Source organism: Barbus barbus (assembly GCF_936440315.1).
Source record: "Barbus barbus genome assembly, chromosome: 23".
NCBI classification, from domain to species: domain Eukaryota; kingdom Metazoa; phylum Chordata; class Actinopteri; order Cypriniformes; family Cyprinidae; genus Barbus; species Barbus barbus.
Window position 1 is genome coordinate 24700850 of NC_136751.1, and position 21882 is coordinate 24722731.

Here is a 21882-nt window from a genome sequence, read left to right on the forward strand (position 1 = left end):
TAATTGTATTAAAAAAAAAATCTAAATGCTTTTGTATTTTGGGGGTAAAAAAAATAAATTAGTAAAAAGAAAATAAATAGATTTTTTTAATTAATTAATTAAAAAATGGTTGTCAAAAAGAATGTTATCAACCCAGTAAAAACTGCATGTACTACATCCTATCCAAGGTATTTATTTAGAACTGTATGCATAAATCTCTTTTATGTAAAAATATCTATATTTATATAAAAAAGGAAAGTCTCTCCATCATAACCAGCTATGAACAGCTTTGAAGGAACTATTTTTTAATTAATTGTTTATCCTAACATTGACAAAGTCTCTCATTTAACCTTGATATGATTAATCAAATTAAGTTCATAAGCATATAGTCTAGAGCACTCTTTGCATTTTATAGAGATGAAAACTAGTGATGCTCAGCCGCTAATGAGAATGAACAAATGAATATCATCAGCCTAAATCATGACATCTTCGGATCAGAGCACATGATGAGACTTAATCCTAGGTTTAATGATCAATTATCACATTATTTTGGCATGCACAAGGTGCAGTGTAACTTCCGTACACTGTTTTTCATCACACGTTAGGTGCTTTTACACGGAAGAATGTTCTCATAGTTACTGTAACCATTGGCGGAAGTATCCGCTTTTTTGCATGCTCACATTGTAGTTATGGGGGGACTAAATTAACTCCTATTTCAGAGTAGGGTCTAATCTAGCACAGTAAGAACTACTAGTGACTTAAGTATTGATTAGCCAAAAACATGCCTTTTGAAACACTGGCACCTGCCGTTTTTAAAAGCCCTACATACTCCACAAACTAACTGCACAAACATTTAAAACAGCGATATATGGACTTATGCTGAAGTCCAGGCACTTTTCCAGCCTCCAGTTGTTGACATTGTTGAATGCCACGCTTAAATGACATTGCTGTTGGCTGGCTTGCGTCAGTTCAGAGTTCCTACTGGCAGTGCAACCAGGAAAATGGCCTTAGGGGAAAATGAAGTTCTCGGGGGACTGTCCTTTTGGCTCGTTCCTATAACTACCTGGTGTGAAAGCCCCTATATATGCTGCAGTACTATTTACCAATGTTGGTTAATCAAAGCAAGAAACTACAGGGAGAGAAAGACTTTGATGGCCTAGTGAACGATAGGGCTCACTGGGTGAAAGGAGTATTTTAGAATTCTATGATTAAGGGCTGCACCTCTTGGGAGTGACTATTTTGTAGCTTTTCAGTTTTTCCATCCAATCTCTAAATTGCACGCTTGATCTTTAAGCAATAATTGGTTCTATTTTGACAGTTAGACGTTTATCCCATTGATGTGGGGCTTAAAGAAAAGAGAGACAGAGACAAAGAAATTGACAATGTTGCAACAAAAATATATGAAAAGAGAGCTCTTATAAAACCAACAGAGCTAAAAAATCGAGGACAAGAGGACATTTGTATTGTTTTAGGCAGGCATTTCTCAAGCTCTCTCTAAGTGCAGCTTAGAGCCATCATCAGTGGAGGTTTATGGGAATGGCTTGAGGTGAAATGAGCAGTAATGGCATCTCCTTGTCGATGTGCCTTCTCTGAGAGTATCAGACCAGAACAGAGTTGAGAGAGCCTGTTTACTGAGTCCTGAGCACAGAACTGAAAAATGCACCTGCATGGGAAGGTGAAACCTCTGCAGTAACCTTCCCAGCATGCCGATCATTGAACAACACCACTCACATAATTACTGTCCTAGTGTAGATGATGGTGTTTGGTGATCTGACAGTGAAGAATCTTTATGCACCTGATGACATGTTCTGTCATTCTGTCTATAGTCCTATCTGTCTATTGTTCTGTTGCTCTTTCTGTCATTATATCATTCTTTCTAATGTTGTTCTGTCATTGTTCTATCATTGTTTCTGTCAGTCATCCTGTAGTTGTATCTATTGAGTTTGAGCATTCTGATCATTTATAGTTTGCGCATTCTATTTTTTTTTTTCTATATTTCTAAGATTCTGTCGTTGTCATTCCGACTTTTTAATATTCTATTGTTCTGTCATTCTGTCCTATCTCTCTATCTATATTTTGAGCGCTCTTTGTCGTTCGGATGTTCCATCATTCTGTCATTGTTCATCTGCTTGTCAATTGTTCTGCTGTTATATATCTATTGATCATTCTTTCGGTCATTCTGTCATTTCTGCTTTTTAATCATTTGACAGAACGGTAGATAGAGTGATTGAATGATGAAAAGACTAAAAGAAAGATAGAACGTTCAATAGACAGAAAGAGAATGACAGACAGACAGAACGACTGACAGGTCGAATGACACAACGACAGGGCGACCGATCTATAGATTATCATTTATGCATTCTATTAACATTGTCATTTTATCAATTTGTCATTGTAAATATCTATCTGTATCTGTTGTTTGATCATTTTATCTTTCTATCTGTTCTATGTTTTTTCTCATCTTTTAATTGTTCTGTGTCTACCTGTCATTCGGTCTTGCGTTGTCGTTCTATCTACAGTAGGGCTGGGCGATAATTCGATAACTCTAATTATCGCGATATAATTTTCCTCGATAAAACGATATGAAGAGTTCGATATAATGTTTATGCGCCAAAAGCGAAACGAAACAGACCGACTTTTTTGAATTGCGAGCTCACTAGAGCAGATGCGTTTACTCGGTCACGCGAGCACTAAACAGCGGAAAATTAATGTTCTGGTTTCTACAACTTTCACTTGACCTTTATCGTGATAATTATCGATATCGCCTGATATGAAAAAAATTTATATATTTTTTTTCCCATATCGCCCGGCTCTAATCTACAGTATCATTCTGTGGTTCTATCCATCGTTCTATCTGTAATTCTAGGAATGAACAGATGCAGCGAGAGGCTTTATTGACATCAGCAGTGGAGTTGTCAGGGTGAAGACTTCACTTGGAACCATGTGAAGTTGGAGGAAGGGAGAAAAAGAGCAGAATGGAGATTGGTTGGACGTTGGTCCGCCGTGAGCTGCTTTTGTCTGCTGCTGATCTGCGTCAAAGAGGATTAGCTGTGTTATGACATTAAAGTTGAAACGACGTTATCATTTGTAGCTGACAGGCAGGATTTGCTCCCTAATCGGACTACTAATGCACAGGAAGGTGAGACATCATCGCACTGTGATTTGGAGGAGGATTTTTTTCTATTTCTATTTATATTCGCAGACCTGCCTTTTTTATTTACTTAATCCTCTCGACGGCCGACAGTCTCAGAATGCAGAAATTTCTATTGCTCTGATCTCAAAGACCTATTGTGAAGAAACAACAATTATCACATCCAGGAAATGGAAAGGGTAATTGTCCTCCTCAGCTTTTTATTCAACAGTAAAATTAGAATTTAAATAGATGCACAGTACCGAGGAAAGAAAAAAAACCTGGCATTTTTGCATCAGCATAAACTTGAAGCATTTTCTTTACTGAATCTCACTCTGAAGTTCTTTTCACCTCAGGGTTTGCGACATTTAAACGGACGTCCTTTCTTCTCACCTTTTGGAATTTCTCTGGTGTGCCTTGACTGCTGCTGATAAATAGTCTTATATTTTTATAACTAATGTTTTTATGGTGGTAGACCACACAGAGGGCAAAGCAGTACCTTTAAAATTTATCTAGTCTCAAATGGTGAAGGCTTCAGCGAATGTAAAGCGCAGTACCTCACGGATATATCATTATACAGGCAAGGGAGCCCACTGTAAATCACACACACCATAACCTTGACGTCTTTGAAAAGGCAATAAAGCTCTGGCTGTTTGTTTGTAGATGGGTGGGGGGTTTGCGGTTGATTTTGGTGCTTCACATATCCCTGCAAGTCTATATAAGTTAGCCTACATGTACACGGGGAAGTCGTGGCCTAATGGTTAGAGATTCAGACTCGTAAATCCAAAGGTTGCGGGTTCGAGTCTCGGGCTGGCAGGGATTGTAGGTGGGTGGAGTGAATGTCCAGCGCTCTCTCCACCCTCAATACCACGACTGAGGTGCCCTTGAGCAAGGCACCGAACCCCCAACTGCTCCCTGGGCACCGCAGCATAAATGGCTGCCCACTGCTCCAGGTGTGTGTGCACTGCTGTGTGTGTGCACTTTGGATGGGATAAATGCAGAGCACAAATTCCAAATATGGGTCACCATACTTGGCCGTATGTCACGTCACTTTCACTTTCTTTTTTCCATTGCATATTCAGTTTCAAAGTGAAATTTCTGTGTCTGGCAGTAAACAGCATGTCGAATTTTCTCTGAAACAGATAATTGTGACCGTGGCAACTTTTTATGTTGCTTGTTTGTATCAGGGAAGTTCAGAAGTGAAATATCCAGTGAGTGGCTTTTTATATGCTACACGTTGAATCATATATACCACCTCTGAGCCAAATAATATTCAAAATTGCTTCTTCGTACTTAATTCAGTTTCTTTTCTTATAGATCCTCTATCTGACCCTTGAGTTTTAGAAAATGTGCTATATTTATTTGTCACACGAAGTTAACAATGTCACCCTCCAGTCTTAGTAACTGTATAGTTTAATCTGGAGGATTGGGAGGTTATAAAACTACAATTTCAAAGTGCCACGCTGGGTTACTGCAGGGCTATAAAGACGTTCCTCTGATTTAGACTTGCCACAAATTTGGGCCTCTGTACCACATTTTAACAACAAAGTTTGTTGCTTTTAAAACACCTAGTCCTGCAATTAGTATGCTGTTTGCGTCTGGCTAACTTTTGACTGGACCAAAGACCGTGATGCGAGCTTAAAAAGATATGCTTAAAGCTTTTAAAGTAAAGAACAAAATTGATTTTTCTTGAGTCATTTAGCCAGGCTGCAACACTAATAGCCTTCCATTAAGTGACTATGCCCTCTGACTGCAGGCACTGAAGTGCCATTTGGCACACAATTAAATAAATGAAAGTTTGTGTCAACACAACATTTGATTTATAAACAAGCATCATTTATTCTGATCGTGAGGCCAGTTGCTATAACTGAGTAAACAAGCTGTGTGGCTTTTGTGTGTAGGCGAGGGTGGGGTAAGATGTGTTCGTATGTAAGCTGTGTCGGTCCATTAATCCAGCAAAGATGCAGAATCTCTGTCAATTGACCGTAAATATAGAAAATATTCATAATTTGCAGTTATCTGAGTGAGAGAGAAAACATTTTTGTGCAGTTTTTAAAAATTCAATAAATATGTGATTTTTAATTCTTTATTTTTGCAAGCATGTATGTGTGTTTCTGGATCAGTGGTTTCACACCTAAACTTTTGGTTTGGCCTTTTGTAATAGCCTACAGTGGTCCCTGTTATTCTTTTTAGAGAGTGAGGATTGTGTCCACAAGGCTTTGTCAAGGCCATAACAGTTCACTCACACACTCATCCACCCGCTCGAGGACCTATTAACCCACCACTGTTCCTGGAAAGAACTCGTGCTCCCATTCGATTTAAAACTCTAGCTTTTAACCTGCACCGCAGTATTTCATTATTTCAGAGTGTCCATTAGTTAAAGGCCTCACTCATTAAACGCTCCTTATTTTTGGTTTTAATAAGCGAGTTTTAAATGGCTGCTTCACTCACCTGTAGCCTAATCACTCTTTGAGTGCTCTAGGATGAATAATCCACATGAAACTGGAGCGAGGACATTGTTTCATTACACAGCAATCTCGCAAATAGCATTATGTCAAGTGTGATATTTTTTCTTTGAATCAGTTTTTCCGAAGACAGCCACACAGGTTGTCCCAGGTGGTGTGTCTGCGAGTGGGCGATTATGTGATTCTGATGTAATAATACTGAAGTCCTAATAATGGTATACAGGTGTGCATGTGTGTGCGGTGTGGTGACTGTTTATCAGTTGTGCCTTTCCAGCAATGTTCCCCGTGAATGGTGGCTGGACTGATAACATTGTTATTTTTTTTAGTTTGCACAGAGAAAAAGACCACAGCAAGTGCAACAGGTACTCAAAAGCAGACATGCATGTTAATATAAAGTTGAAGCAAAATGGAGTTTCTGTTTTAAACTCTAGTGAGCTGTCTGTGTAGACACTGAAAGGCACCATACACATGTTCTTGAGAACAAATGCTGTTCAAGAAGCTAGGAAGCAAATTTATGCTGTCTCCTAAGATGCCTTGTTTTGACCAAATTCAAAGGAAGTGTCACATGTATTGCATCAAGCTCATTGGAAAATCTTCCTCCAAGATGATTATAAACACTTCAAGACCGAAAGTATCAATTAAAAAATGAGTTCCACCAAAATTGTAAGGTTTACTTTTACTTTACTTTACTTTTACTTTTGTCATTTAGCAGACGCTTTTGTCCAAAGCGACTTACAAATAAGAAAAAGTAACTAAAACTAAAAAGTTACAACTCTATAAATACTATCTACCCACATATTTAAGAAAATAAAGAAATTAAATAAAATTAACACATGCATATAACAACAACATTTCAATAATAAACATATCAATGAAAAAATTAAATAAAAAGCTACTACTATCCCTTGCCGGTGTCCCTGCCCGGTGGAGTCGCACGGTAGAGTCGATGGTCTTTACACTCTTTGGTCTTCACACTAAGAGGGCTTCACACGACGACTGCCGCGACCGCTGCCGATTTTACTTAATATTATATTTTATAATTTTGTGCTTATGTGAGTATGGTCTCTTACTTGCTGCTATCTGCACCATATGGTTCAAAAGTAAAGCTAATCACAGAATTATCTAGCTCAAACTATATAAAAATATATACTATATAAAAAAATCAAATATACAATTGAAATGTTACTTGGCCTATTCAAAAAATTAATTTAATTGAATTTTTATTTTAATGTTTGTTCTAAAACTGTGGTGAATTAACTGAAAATAAAAATCCAATCAGTTATAGCTATTAATTAATGTATTTTAGCTTTAAATTGAACCTGGTTTGAATTACAGTTATATTGATGACTTGCATTTACATTTGTAAAAATCCTGTCAGTTAAATTAATTAGCTGTTAATGAATAGGCCTAAATACATTTTAACTATAAACTGAACTTGGTTTGAATTACAATTACATTTGTAATGTGACATTAATGAGCCTCGGTTGTCATTTGCATCTTATCACCCTTAGATCTACCTGTGCACACTATAATCAATCTATGCTAAATCATCTCAAAATCATTAAGCAGCTCCAGCTGATTTTCCCTTCATTGCTTTTTTTTTTTATTATAGGAGCAGCTGATTGAATTGAGACGTGTGAATAAGAGGGTGAAGAACTCCGTACGTTTACTGAAGACCCCTTTGACAGGTAAATTAAAGACTCTGCTGTTTATATTTTCATTCGTAATAAGCTATTTTATTCAAGTTTTAGACCTTCCTGGGATCTCTGCAGACCTGACATCGCAGTTTCCATCTTCAATTCCTCTGCTCTCATCCCACCTCCTCTCTGGAGTCTTAACTTCCCCTCCCTGTGCATTTGGGGTGAAGTCAGGTTAACACATGAGGTGATCTGGAGATGGATGAATCTGTCGCCATTTGTTGGCTTTCATTTTTGCCGCTGCGGTGGAACGATCTGATCTTTCATCACTCTTTCTTTCTTTCCATCTCCCTCTCCTCCACCACTATTTCTAGCTTTCTGTCAACACAACACAGATGCTCATGCTCGGCAGTGCGTCAGCCCTATCTGTGTGTGTGTGTGTTTGTTTTTTAGTTTTTTTTTTAAAGAGGAGCATGTTTGTTGGTTTGTTGGTGTATGTGCTTTTTGCGTTTGTCTTACAAGGTCACTGACAGAACAGATTAAAAGCACGTTGTTCCTCTGGCAAAGAACAAAAAAAAAAAAGAACAGAATAACCGTCTGTCTGTCAGAAGGATTGACTCCCTTGTCATACACAGGTATTCTCTCCAGCAGTTCCTGTTCTCTTTCAGTGCATGAATCATAGGCTGTTATTTTGGGTAATTCGTCCCTGGGAGGTGTCATGCCCTCAGTTTAAAAGGTGATGTGTTTTGTTATAAAATCGTGAACAAATGCAGTCTCAAAAATATAGGTAAAAAACATTACTTGATGACTTCTTAATTTGACGTTTAAGTAAACATATTCAGTTTGTACGATTTGTAAACCACATTCAAACACCAAATTAAATTGGCTTTGGCTAGGTCATATGAAGTTATACATTTTTGATTAGTTATGTAAGAAAGGAGAAATTCCATTATTTTTAGATTATTAGTTATATTGCATTGATGCATTTATAATAGTTTTTTTAAGAAATTATGCTGTATTAATAAATTATATAAATCATATGTATTGCAATAATTATATAAAGTATGTATAATTTTTACATGTATATTTAGTGCTGTCAAATAATTAATCGCGATTAATTGCATCCAAAATAAAAAAAAATTTACCTAATATGTGTGTATGTTTATATAAATACACACACATGCATGAATATATTTAAAAAAAAATTGTTTATATATTAAATAGATTTATAGTGCCCTCCATAAGTATTGGAACAGTGAAGACAAAATTGCTCTGTTGCCTGTGGAGTCATTTGCAAATATGATTAAAAGATGAATATGAGACAAAATTATAGAATGTCACATTTTATTATTAGCCGTTTCAACGCATACATGTTTTACCAAATAAAAAGAACAGCACTTTTCACTTGTTGATGTGAGCATAAGTATTGGGACAGTTGAACATAAGGCAGATATAAAAGATTAAAAGCTATTATTGCTTGTTTTGGGGAGTTTCTACCTTTACTCTCCTCTTCAGCTGGTGAATGTTCAGTCGGATTTAAATCTGGAGATTGACTTGGGCAATCTAAGACTTTCCATTTCTTTCCTTATAAATTCCTTGACTGAACTGGCAGGGTGTTTTGGGTCATTGTTCTGATGCAATATGAAGCACTTCCCAATGAATCTGGTGGCGTTTTCTTGAATATTGGTAGGCAAGATGGTTTTGTACCCTTCCAAATTCATTCTGCTACTATAATCATACATTAAGTCATCAGTAAAGTTGAGAGGGCCTGTTCCAGAGGCAGCCATACATGCCCATGCCATGACACCACCTCCACCATGCTTTACAGATGAGGCTGTATGCTTGAGATCATTTGCAGTTCCCTTTTTTTCTCCACATTTTTGCTTTCCCATCACTTAGATAAAGGTTCATCTTTGTCTCATCGGTCCTTAAACACAGTTCCAAACTCTTCAGGCTCACCTTTGTGCTTTTTTCCAAACTCTAATCTCGCCTTTCTATTTTTGGTGCTGGTCAGAGGTTTTCATCTTGCTGTGTAGCATCTGTAATTCTGTGTCAAAGTCTCCTGAGGACAGTAGATTGTCAGAGCATCACCCCAGCTTTCTGGAAGTTGTTGGTGATTTTACAGACACGCCTTTTAGGGTTAATTTTCTCAGCTTTTATGATTTGTCTGTCATCAAATACTGTTGTTTTCTCAGCCGATCAGGTAGTTGTTAGTTGCTGGTGGTTTCCAAACTCTTGATTTCTCCATACCCTTTGTTTTTGCTAGAGCTCTAATTGACTTCCTCTTTTCTTTTAGCATCCAAATTGCTTGCTTTTCTCTCAAAGTCAGCTCCCTCGTCTTCATCCTGGTTTGTGTGTGTCATCATCTAATGCAAGATTCAGAATACAGAAGTAATGGATATAACTGATACGACACATTCCCTGCTTTTAATATCTGAAGAATTAATGCAACAGGACACAGCTGATCACTTAGAAAGACCTGTGAGGCAACTGTTTCAATACTTATGCTCACATCAGATACAGGGATGAAACTCTAAAAGTGCTGAACTTATTAGCTGGTAAAACATGTATGTGTTGAAACACCCAAAAATGTGACATTCTGTAGTTTTGTCTCATATTCATCTTTTAATCATATTTGCAAATGTATTGACTCCACAGCCAACAGAGCAATTTTGTCTTTACTGTTCCAATACTTTTGGAGGGCACTGTATATATAATATAATTTATATTAATATAATTATATACATGCAAATATTTTCAAAATATATACTGTATGTGTGTGTGTTTATATGTGCATAATAAATATACACAGTACACGCATTATATAAACAAAAACTTTTATTTTGGATGCGATTAATTGCAAGTTTACATGCATAAGTTATTTTCAACAGAATACCATGTACATATAAATGCATAAAATGTAAATTAATATAAAATATTGCACAGATCACTGGAATGCTTTATTCTGATTGGTCATTTGTGACGCACGGTGATTAAATTATTCTAAAATAATGACCTTCATCCAGGGCAACCTGACCAATGGCAGACCAACCTACTTGAAACATTTGTTATATTTGCAAGTGGCACAGATTACAAACGTCATCTTTAAAGAGGCATTATTTCTGTCGCATCAGTCCTCTGTGCAGGAAAACATTGCATATGATTTGCATGTTAATGATGTGTTTGCACATTGGACGGTGGTTCATCAGAGAAAAACAGATGATTAATAACTGAAAACCTCAGTACTTTTGTATATGGACAGTTTGTAGAATACAAGACGCAAACTCGTTGTGTATTTTTCCACTTCTTTGGCTCTTATATTTACGATTATATTTAAATAATTTACCTGTCAGCCATTTGCTAAATATTTTCAAATCAAAGAAATGACATTGAGTTACTTAAAGCTGTAAGTTACTTCAGTTGTAAAATAATGTGTGGTCATCTTAGAGTATCATATGTAACCTCATAAAACGATGGAACTTCATTTATGTAAAGGTTCAGTTTGATAGTATTATGGTTATATTTTGCTTTAATAGCATATCAGACCATAACCATCAAGTATGTAACTCCCTTAAGGTACATATAGGATGCATTAGACTTTTTTCGACATTTATTTGAGGAAGTGGAAAATGCAAAGATGAAGCAGAAACATCAAACAGGTATGGAATGAAATCAGAAGATGTTCACCTGGCTGAGAAGGGCTTTGGTGTTGAAGTAGTGCACATAAAGGGATGCGTGTAAAGGCTTGATGTGGGGCAAAAACCTCTGTCCAATCACTGCAAACTGTCATGTCATATCTCCTCAGACGAATCAGAGCCCTTTTGCTTTGAGAGTCAGTTTTAAATCAGTCATTACTGTTTTACCTCAAGTGAACCGGAGAGAGACACACGCTCTTTCCCTCAGTATTTTGTATGGCTAAAGCTAAGAGGAATAAAATTAAAATCTAATGGGATTTCAAGAGGCTGAATGCTTTTGGAAATGATTTATGTCCCATTGTACAACCGCTTGAAAAGGATGCCCAAATCTCTGAGATGTCTTCATGCCTTTGTCTTCTGCTTTGAGGTTGCAAGTATGCAATCTTTCGGTTGTTTTTTTTTTACGTTTTTCTAGAAAAGGTCAGCATCATTTTTCCACCTTGCGTAAGGTGTAGAGACATTGCTAAATGAGCAGTTCACAAAGCATTACGCCCACCTCCCTGTTTTTGTTTTCATGTTAGATGACAGGTCTGTGGGGTCATCTGAGACCACTGTGCTTGCTTTTACATCGTGCTGTAGCCTATTGTTGAGAACTAGCGCTTCTGTGGCACCTGTGCCAGTAAACATGTAAAGTCTCTTTTCACAGGCTGTGATGGGGGAAAAAAAGTTAATGCTGCTGTGAGGGTTTTTCTAATACAGCAGCTGTGGTAGTGACCGTAAATTTGACATCATTTTGTCTTCTGACTGCCATTATCAATCTCTCTCTACTTTTTCCTCTTTTTGTAAGTCTTAAAAAAAAAACACTATCGTGGAGTTTTTCCTTTGCTATTTGTGCAAATGGGAACACAAAAAATTATATTTGATGGTGTCTCTGTTCTACGCTGTAGACGATTACCCAACTATGTCAACTAATGAAAAACCCAGAAATGTGAAAAGGGTCCATTATTTGTTATTACCAGAGGTGTAAAAAGTACTCAAAAATATTACTCAAGTGAAAGATACTCAGTGAAAGTTTTACTCAATTAAAAGTACAAGTATCTGGCCAAAAACATACTTGAGTAAAAGTAAAAAAGTACAACTTTAAATTGTACTCAAGAATTAAAAAAGTAGAAGTACTTTTTTTTTCTGACAGACATACAGAAGTTTTGTTAAAGGGAGAAAACAAAACAAAATGCAATGACACAGGTCAAACACATATCTAGTGCAGTGATAACAATTAAAATACAGCACAGCGGAACACACACACACACACACACACACACACACACACAATTGCAGGGAAAGGGATTAAAAAGAAACTCCATCATTTCCACCCTCATGCCGTCCCATATATATATACATGTGTGTGTGTGTGTATTTTTCAATTCAAATGTATTTGTATAACACTTTTACCGATACAAATCATTGCAAAGTAGCTTTACAGAAAATTTCAGCTTCTACATTATATTTAGGAGTAGGTTATTGGTGGTACAGTAAATATCATGCAGTTAGTTAAATTATATATATTTTTCATATAGCATGAATGGGATGTCTAAAAATGACACTTCAAAAACTACACAAAGTGAATATGACCCCTGTTAATGATTTAGTGTCTTCTTAAGTGAAACAATGAAAATTACAAATACTAATATTTTAAATTTGACCGTCGTGTTCACTTTGTGTGGTTTCTGAAGTGGTTCTGTCCCCTTGCATTATACGGACTAAAAGTCTTTGCTTGTGTTCATCTGAAGAAAGAAAGTCATAAACATCTGGGACGACATGATAATCTTAATTTTTGGGTGAACTATCACTTTTAATAACAATGTGATACAGAGGTTAGACACATATTCCAGACAGAATGCAAGAATGGATTGAATTAATGAGGAGAGTCATAGAATTAAAACATACAACATTAACGTTTTGAAAGGCCACTTTTTTGTGTTGTATACGTCACTGTATAAAATGATAATTCATCTTTTAATTGTTTATTTGGGGCATTTTGGGGGGGGGGGGGGGGCTTTTTCTCAGCAAATATTGCTACATAATTATTTGCAACTAATTATGAGTTATTGAACAAATCATGTAATTATTACGATTAAAAAAAGTCCAAATTCCTACTCAATGCATCATATAATGACATATTATTAATACAACTTATCCACTACCTGGTAAGAACGTCGCTAAACATTAATTACAATTAAATATTAAACACTTTTTTGTTTTTTTAATTAACATTTAATTAAATGAATTCCCACAAAAATATTAATTATATTTAAATTATCACTGATTTTATTTGCACTCAATCTTGTGCATTCAGCCAATATATTACACAGCTAAAAAAAGTTAGAGCATCAAAACAAAGAATAATTAATAAACTTTTTTTGGGGGGGGGGGGCAACTTTGCTACCTCAACCTGCTTCCTCAGATTTGATGGTGAACTTTTGAACCCAGACATTTACCTGATGAAACAATGATCATTGGTTCTCACGTCAAGCACACACGTTTGAGCTTCCGTTTCCCATATTTAATGTGTATAAGTTAAAATAAAAAATGAATGTACTTTTTAAGTTGAAATAAAACTGTAAGGAGTAAAAAGTACTGTTTTTTTTTTTCTTCAGAAATGTAATCAAGTAAAAGTACAGGTAGTCAGTTTAAATTGTACTTGAATAAAGTATAAATCTATCATATCCCCAAAATAATACTTAAGTACAGTAATCAAGTAAAATTAAAATAAGTATTTTACACCTCTGGTTATTACAGACTCCAAACACATTTTTTTAACACAAATGTAGAAATAGTGTTGTGAAAAACTATGATATTTAAGTTATTTTCTGGCACACCAGATTTGATGATTTTGAATGATGTCAGATGTTGTTGGCTCTCTTGTGTCTTGAGAACTATCATGCTATTTTATTATTTTCAATTACAAACATGGTGAAGATGAATGTTGCAGGTGCTTTAGCGGTGCATCACATTATCAATTTTTATGAGCCGTTTCCTGAATAAGCACTTGTGTGTTATTGCTTCGAGTCTTTGCTTTTCTCTCTCTGAAGATTTGTCTGCATCTGCATCATTTGCATAAAAATATCTGATTGGATGAGACAGTCAAATATGTGTGCTTTAAAGGTTTGAGAAATCAGGGTAGCTCAAACGTTTTGATCTGATAATTGATGTCTGCTGAGTGCTTTTGATCTCACCTTTCAGATTTGCCAGGGCTCGCAAAATCGCTAGCCCGACGTCCTGGGGCTATTGTTTTCCAGTCGGGCTACCAAAATGTATCACTGTCCTGCCCGACGGGCTACCTTAAATACAGGGCTCCCATGCAATGTTCCCTCTAAGCTGAGCGCGCTCTTCTTCCACCGCAGCCGCACAGAAGAAATAATGTGCCTCGCGCACACACAAATGAGTTGGGAAGCCATTTGATTGAATGCCACCAGTAAAAGGGAAAGAATAGCAATGCTCGGGCAAACCGCTATAGAGCTGATGTCACGACAGAGTTAGAAGCGGTGAATGCGGTTTACAGGTTTCATAGAAAGAGAACGATATGCACCAAATGACTCACTGTAGAAACTCAATACTTCAATGGTTGCGGTGCGCTCTACACAAGAGACAACGCAAACACAATGGCATGTGAAATAAAACGTCCTCATGTATTAAAGAAGAGTGGCTTGATTAAGTGCTGGAAAGAGCGGAGGATGGGTAAAGAACGGTAACAAAACTCTGAAACATGTACAGTCAGTCACACAGAAGAGTATTGTACAAACTGTACTTCATATCGATGTTCAGACAGCTATAGAAGAATTCATATGTTCATGTTTTTTAAATATTTAACTTACAGATCTCAGCTTAAGTTTTGCTTCAGTTTCTATTCTATTCTATTCTATTCTATTCTATCAGTTTAAATGGTTTGTTTTGATGATATATTATGTTAAGGCTATATTATAAACCTGATAAATAATTGACCTTGTTTTTGAGTCTTTGACTTTGAGTCTCTTGCTCATCAAGGCTGTATTCATTTCAAAAATACAGAAAAAACATTGATATAGTGAAATATTATTGCCATTTCTAATATTGGTTTCCTATTTTAATACCTATACTTTAAAATAGCATTTATTCCTGTGATCAAAGCTGAATTTTTAGCATCATTACTCCAGTCTTCAGTGTCCCATGATCCTTCAGAAATCATTCTAATATTCTGATTTATTATCAGTGTTGAAACTGTTGTGCTGCTTCATATTTTTTTGGAAACTGTTACTATTTTCTTTGATTCTTTGATTAATAAAAAGTTTAAAAGAACAGCATTTATTCAAAATAGAAATATTTTCTAACAATAGAAGTCTTTACTATCAATTTTATTCATCTAACACATCCTTGCTGAATAAAGTTTATTTAACTTTCTTTAAACTTTTTTCAAGTATCTTTTAAAAAAGAAAGAAAAAGATTTCTGACCCCAAACTTCTGAATAGTTTATATTGCAACACAAAATCTCTATTTTGACTTTTAAACTTTTTATTTTTTTTAAATATCACAGGTCCCAAAAATACAGTATAATAAAATAAATAAAGCAGTAGTGTTTCCAACATTGATTCAAAATCAGCGTATTAGAATGATTTCTGAAAGATCAGATGACTCTGAAAATACTGCTTTGCTTCACAGGAATTAATTTCATTTTAAAGTATATTAAAATAGAAAACATTTATTTGAAATTGCAATAATATTGCACGATATTATTTTTTGAAATAATATTCAGTATTTTTATCAAATAGATACAGCCTTGATGAGCATAAGAAACTTTATTGATCCAAACTTTTGAACTGCAGTGTATTGTACAGTAAAAATGTTTTCTCAGGTAACCTAAAATGTACATCATTTACTTTCATCAAGGGTCAAATCAAATATAAACAGTGCATTAAAGTTAAAAGTTACACACTTTTTGTGTGCATGCTGTACAGGTCTGGTATAAAGAATGCTTTTGCTCAGGTGCCCGAAATGTCCGCCCAATAGAGAAAAGTTTTGCTCAGCAAGAAAATAAATTAGAGGGAACATTGCTCCCACGGGTCCTTAAATTTGATACAACTAAACTGAAGAGTTTTTAAGGCCTTAGACAGTTTTAAATGCATTAAATGGTATAAGAAATAATTTTTCAAATTGCCTTAAATAGATTTTTAAGAATTCTGCAGAGTAAAATAAAACTCTTTCCTTGATATTCGTTGATATTTGTGTATTGAAAATGTTTTTGATTGACATTTATGGTCTTTATTTTATTTGGGCTAGTTCAATTAATTTTCGGGCTACCAAAATCTGAAGAGTACCTGCCTGAAGGGCTACCAGGGATTTAGAAATTTAGCGAGCCCTGTTTGCACATGAAGGGCTTTGATGTATTGGGCAGTGCAGCAATTCATCAAAATCAATTGGTGCTCCTTCAAATCATTTGTAGCTGGCTGGATTTTGTTCATGGGGTCACTAGTTGATGAGACCTGATTTGGGCATTTATTAGTCTTGATGTGTCGTTCATTGGCTTGATGTGTCTTGTTAGATTTCTTCTGTCAGTTTTGATCTCAGACAGGATGAGGACTTGCTTGGTTTTACCAAGACAAAACTATTTCAATTGATCAGTTTAGTTCTTCTTTTAGTTTATTTTAGTTGTTTAATTTAGTTGTTCTACTGAACAAAAGTGTTCATTTCTTTGATAGGTATTTTAATTTGAAAGAACATCTGACCTTTTGCATTAAATTCACAGGATCAGATCAATTCTGCAACATAAATCTTTATGATCATGGATTAAATGATCATTTTATATCCCTGAATTTCTATGTGGTCTCAGTCTATGCACTCTGACTGCTGTATCTCACCCACAGGGGAAAGAAATTGGAATCAGCCTATGTATACTTAATAGTTTTATACAAGATCTCCACCTTAATAGTTTATTTGTTTAAACTTGATTAATTCACCGGTTATTGATTGTGACATTTGTTTTTCTTTAATCATTCAAATGAATTGATTGAGAAGTCTGATAATTAAACCTTTTATTAAGGTGTGTGAGATGAAAAAGCTCAGGTCAAGCCTGCTCAGAAATGACGTCCGTAATGTCAAGTGATCAAAACCCCCTAGTGCACTTATGAAAAGCGGTATATCAACTATGTTCTGAGTGGTCAGCTATGACTCTTTTATACCTCCCATTATAGGATTTCAATTCCCTGCCACCTCCTTACCGAGCTTAATTTGCTCTTAATAGATTTAATTAGCTTTGGAACATGGCCAGGCGAGACCCAGCAGGATAATTATGACGTGGATGGTTGGTGGTACAATGGAGCGGATGTGCAGGATTGAGCCCCACTGGCCCAGTGGTGGAGGAAATGGACGAATGAAAGCGCTATATTGTCAGAATTGACTTATTGCTGTACTGATGTTATTTTTCTCTCTCTATCCTCCCCTCTTTCAGTGTTCTCCTTGATTCCATCTTGTTGGCAACATAGAGAGCCATTGGCCATGTCCAGAGTCATCACCGTCTAAATGTCCTGATAGATTCAAAGTGATGCACCATCCATCAGAAAGTGTATTAAATTGCTCCTGCCAAGACGGACTTGACTAAGGCCATAGACGCACTTTAGAGGTTTCTCTAGGACATTTTCTGTCCAAAGACTACCTGCCTATAGAAGGGATGAGGCCAAGCACGCCCCATCTTTTTGACCCTAGCCAAAAAAAATAATGTGTGCGTATATTATGCACTTGCAAAATATAAAAATTGTTTATTAGATTATTTTTTTTTAAATCCCTTATTATTATTATTATTATTATTATTATTACTATTTTTAGTTAATTTAACCAAAAAATCAGTCCTATGTGTAAATAGGCCATCTACTGACCAATAGTGAAGACCAAAATTACCAAAATGCTCATCCATTGCTTCTACCAACCATAGGATTGTAAACAAATTTTAGATTTTCCATTTCATGTTCATGTCGCCAGAGATATTCATAATGTTCCATTTTTGTGTGCGTGATTTGTCATTCAGGGCAGGCGTCAAGTGCAAACTTGAAATCCATGTAGCATTTGGAGCAGCGGTGAGAACGTACAGAGCAAGTGATTGATGACTTCCACGCTGTGTAAAATGATACAGCCTCCCCCCACCTCACCATCATACCTGTGATATTGCATTGCAAATTGTCTCTGCATTGGTAATGGGGTGAATATAGCCATAAATCCCAGATTCCTCTTACCTCGTAACTTGTTACTCACAGCGGTGTGGAGAACATGGGGATCAGTCTTTAACATGTTGTCATTAACTTTCAAGAATACATTTTTTTCACTGTAGCACTGAATAAAATGCAAATTAAATTCAGTGTTGAGCTCTGTTTCCAGTCATGAATGCGTGACTACGCAATCATTGTCATCAAGGAAAGAGTTAGTCATAAGCCCACCGTCTGTTCACTATCTGAAGGACAGGTGTTTTTGTTCAGCATAGATGATTTTGAACAGTTCAATGAACTCTTGCATTTTTTCTTCTCAGTTTACACCTTTATTCCTTGTATTTATGAGTTCATTTGTGCTTTCCTGTGCTCTTGATATATATTACCCCAAATTATAAAATAAAAGTTTAAGAAGCATGTTTTTGGAAGTTGTTTTTTTTTTTTTTTTTTTTTTTTTTTTGACATTTTCATGACTGTTATAGTGTTATATGGATAATTCCGTGTCAACTCAGATTTTTTGATTTTGCTAATATTTTTTCTGAAGAAAGATGAATATGTATAGTGATGAAAGCCAAAATATTAAATGGCTTGGATGAATATTTACTGAGTAATCCACTATTTTGTAGAGGGGTGTCAAAATGGCAATTTTCACCAGAGATTCAGAGCCAAATTACAGGGGGTTAAAAATGACTTCAGAAAACTGACAGCATGATTGTTACTTTTACACAAGATATTGGTAGGTCTGTTAGTAAAATCTGTTGACTTTAGCTATCTTTGTTGAATTATGTGCCAGTGGTGACCATTCAAAAATGGGGAAACTTTTCAAGTTTTTTCTCCAAAGTTTGCCTGGAACGCAAGAAGTATTAGAGATATCTTAATGTCCTTTTAGATAATTTCCCTTTAGGCATCTTCATTTCTAAGGCCCTATATGGTTCAGTTCCAGAGATACTAGAATTTAAATTTGGCTCCAGCAGTAAATTGTTAAATTGTACACATTTGAAGTGGTGAAAAACAAAATGTGGGTCATTTTGAAAATGATAATGTATGTATAGAAATGTATCTTGTTTCCTTCTGTCAAAACAACTGCCTTGAACATAACTGTCTGAGTGCCACATATATTCTTTTTCCAAAGTTTGCCTGCCTATAACTCAAGAAGTATTAAAGATATTGCAATATGTTTTTAGATTCTAGTTCTTAATAAACTTTTCTTTTGGAGTCTAATCCAAAATAGTGGATTACTCAGTAAATCTTCATCCATGCCATTTAAAATTGTGGCTTTCATCATTGTTTATCTTTTCTCAGAAAAAAATATTACCAAAATCAAAACTTTGAGCCGGAAATCTCTGGTTGAGTTGACACGGAATGACCCATATACTGTATATGCTATACTGTATATTAAATTGCGGAGTGTTTATACATCATAGTAATGTTTCTCCATTAAAAAATTACAGTTACAGCAATAATAATGTAATAAGAATCACCACTAAAGATAATGAGAATTTAAAAAAGGGGGTAAAAATATCAGTACAAAACAGGGTTATGTTAGAATCACTGAGATGCTATTAGTTTATATTAATATTTTTAATTAGTTTGTATTTTGATATTTTCGGTTTTAAATTGTTCGTTTTAATTTTAAAGTTTTAGTAATTTTTCTTTTTAAATATATAGTTTTCATTTATTTCAGTTGTAGTTATTTTATAGCATCGTGTTTTAAATTTTATTTCAGTTAAAAGTTTCAGTTTCAAAGATTTTGTGGTTTTTGTTTTATTTAACTGTCATAACACAATATATCTTATATAATACAATATATCTTAATTGGTTTTCTCTATGTAAAATATAATGTTTCTCTTTTTTTCCCCCTTTAAATTGTAGAGAGAAATGTTTTCGTGAAATTGACCCGTGTTGCATCTGATCTGCTAGTCATGTTAAGTTGTAAAGGAAATCTGTGGAGTGCATTGGGAAAGACTTCAGATACTCTGGAGTTAGGATTGGAATACTAATGGCAGCTGAAGATGCAACTGACTTTGTAATCCTCACCCTCGAGGCCAGTGCAGTGAGACCGGAGTGGGAGTACATGGCTGCATTAGAGCGCCTCCTTAGAGCTACCTCCTGTAACCTTGAGGCTGGTTGGCAACTTGGTGCACAGTTTTGCTGCTGTGCGTTTAGACATAACTATAAATATAAGGCTGATGGCCACCCCAGAGAAAAGTGAGGCGGTGTGGTCGATGAACTTGCGTACTGTATGTTGCTGTATAGACACTCTGCTTATAGATACACAATATGCACGTGATGTTTTCCCCCTCTCCAACACAATAGCTTTAAGGGCTTTATTCCCTTGTACATGTCAGTGTTATGTGCACAATCAATCAATAAGACATTATGAAAGATGGACAAGGTTTTGTGTGAATGAAAATAGCAAAATTGCTTCTGGCAGATTATGTGATGGAAGAGAAATCAGACTGCAATCAGATGTGCAAATACAAAGACATGAAGGAGAGGGATAGAGAAGGACTATAGGATAAGAGAATCGTGACATGACATGCGATTTTCTATGCTGTATGTTGTTGGCCTTTTTATTGACAGGTTAGCTGTGTTCCAAAACCTAATAAGCTGTCTGTATACAGTAAGCAGCTGTTTTCTAAAGCAAGATCCTAATTTTCAGGAAACCATAATAAGTGAGTAATTTTCTTCAAACGCTCTACAAAGCAGCTCTATCCAAGCCACACAAATAGTGCTCAGCTCTGGAGAATTTACTTTATTTTGATTTTAATATTTGGTGTTATCATGTTTCTTGATGTTAAACAACAGTGGAATTCTCCAGTAAGCAGAATTATGCACCATGCACAGAATGTTTTTTTTCTGTATATAGTGTTTTAATTTGTGATTTTCACTAGTTGCTCATTCTTGTGAAACGACATTTAGACACATGCACTACTGTTCAAAAGTTGGTGCAAATTCTTATTAGGGTTTTTTCCGATTCTGATACTAGTATCGGAAATTCCACCGATACCACAAAAAATTCTGACATCAATATCGGCGAGTATTTGAACCCATGTACCGATCCGATACTATTTTCTTTAAAGACAAGTTATGCTTGCTAGCTTTGCTTAACGCTGCAAATCAGAAATCAGTTCTTCTTCGCTGCTCAGAATGCAAACACAGAAAGTTGTGGTGTGTTGCCACAAGCAACCACTATCTAGAGCAGCGAAGAAGAAATACAAACGTGCTAGCACATTGCCAGTAATTCACTCGCATATGCGACTAAATCTTCACCCTGGGCGACTAAATGATGTGTAATCTTAGACACTGGCTAATAAATGCTCAGATTTTACTCGCAAGTGTGTGAGTTGGAGGCTATGTATAAGTTTAGCACAGATATATTTTCACTCTCCGAACACTCTGACTGACTGACACTCTCTGTCAAGCGATCTGTGCTATTTTTCAGATCATCTATATATATATATATATATATATATATATATATATATAGATATAGATATATATGATCTATATATGATATATATATATATATATATATAGATATATATGATATATATATTAGGGATGTAACGGTATGAAAATTTGTTATCACGATTATAGTGACCAAAATTATCACGGTATTGTTAAAATGTGCTGGAGATGTTCAAAAAGTACTGACACATAAATCACTTCAAGTTTTATATTTAAAAATCAACAAACAACAAATAAAATGACACTTTGTTTGCATAATCACTAAAACACAATGATGTTCGGATTTTAAATAACAACTTGACTGAGAACAGTTTAATAGCATGTTCAAATAAATCA

At 35.4% G+C, this 21882-nt stretch overlaps 1 protein-coding gene across 2 annotated transcripts in view; it reads left to right on the forward strand.

Annotated features, from left to right (window-relative positions):
- Positions 1-21882, forward strand: part of LOC306843222 (tetraspanin-9-like) — a gene marked incomplete at its 5' end in the record, with an annotated part of 192565 nt that overhangs the window by 61422 nt on the left and 109261 nt on the right. Inside the window, one exon of one of the 2 annotated variants that reach the window (XM_079374560.1) lies at positions 7187-7262. The remainder of the gene's footprint in view (positions 1-7186; positions 7263-21882) is intronic. The other variant, XM_079374561.1, reaches the window with a different exon arrangement.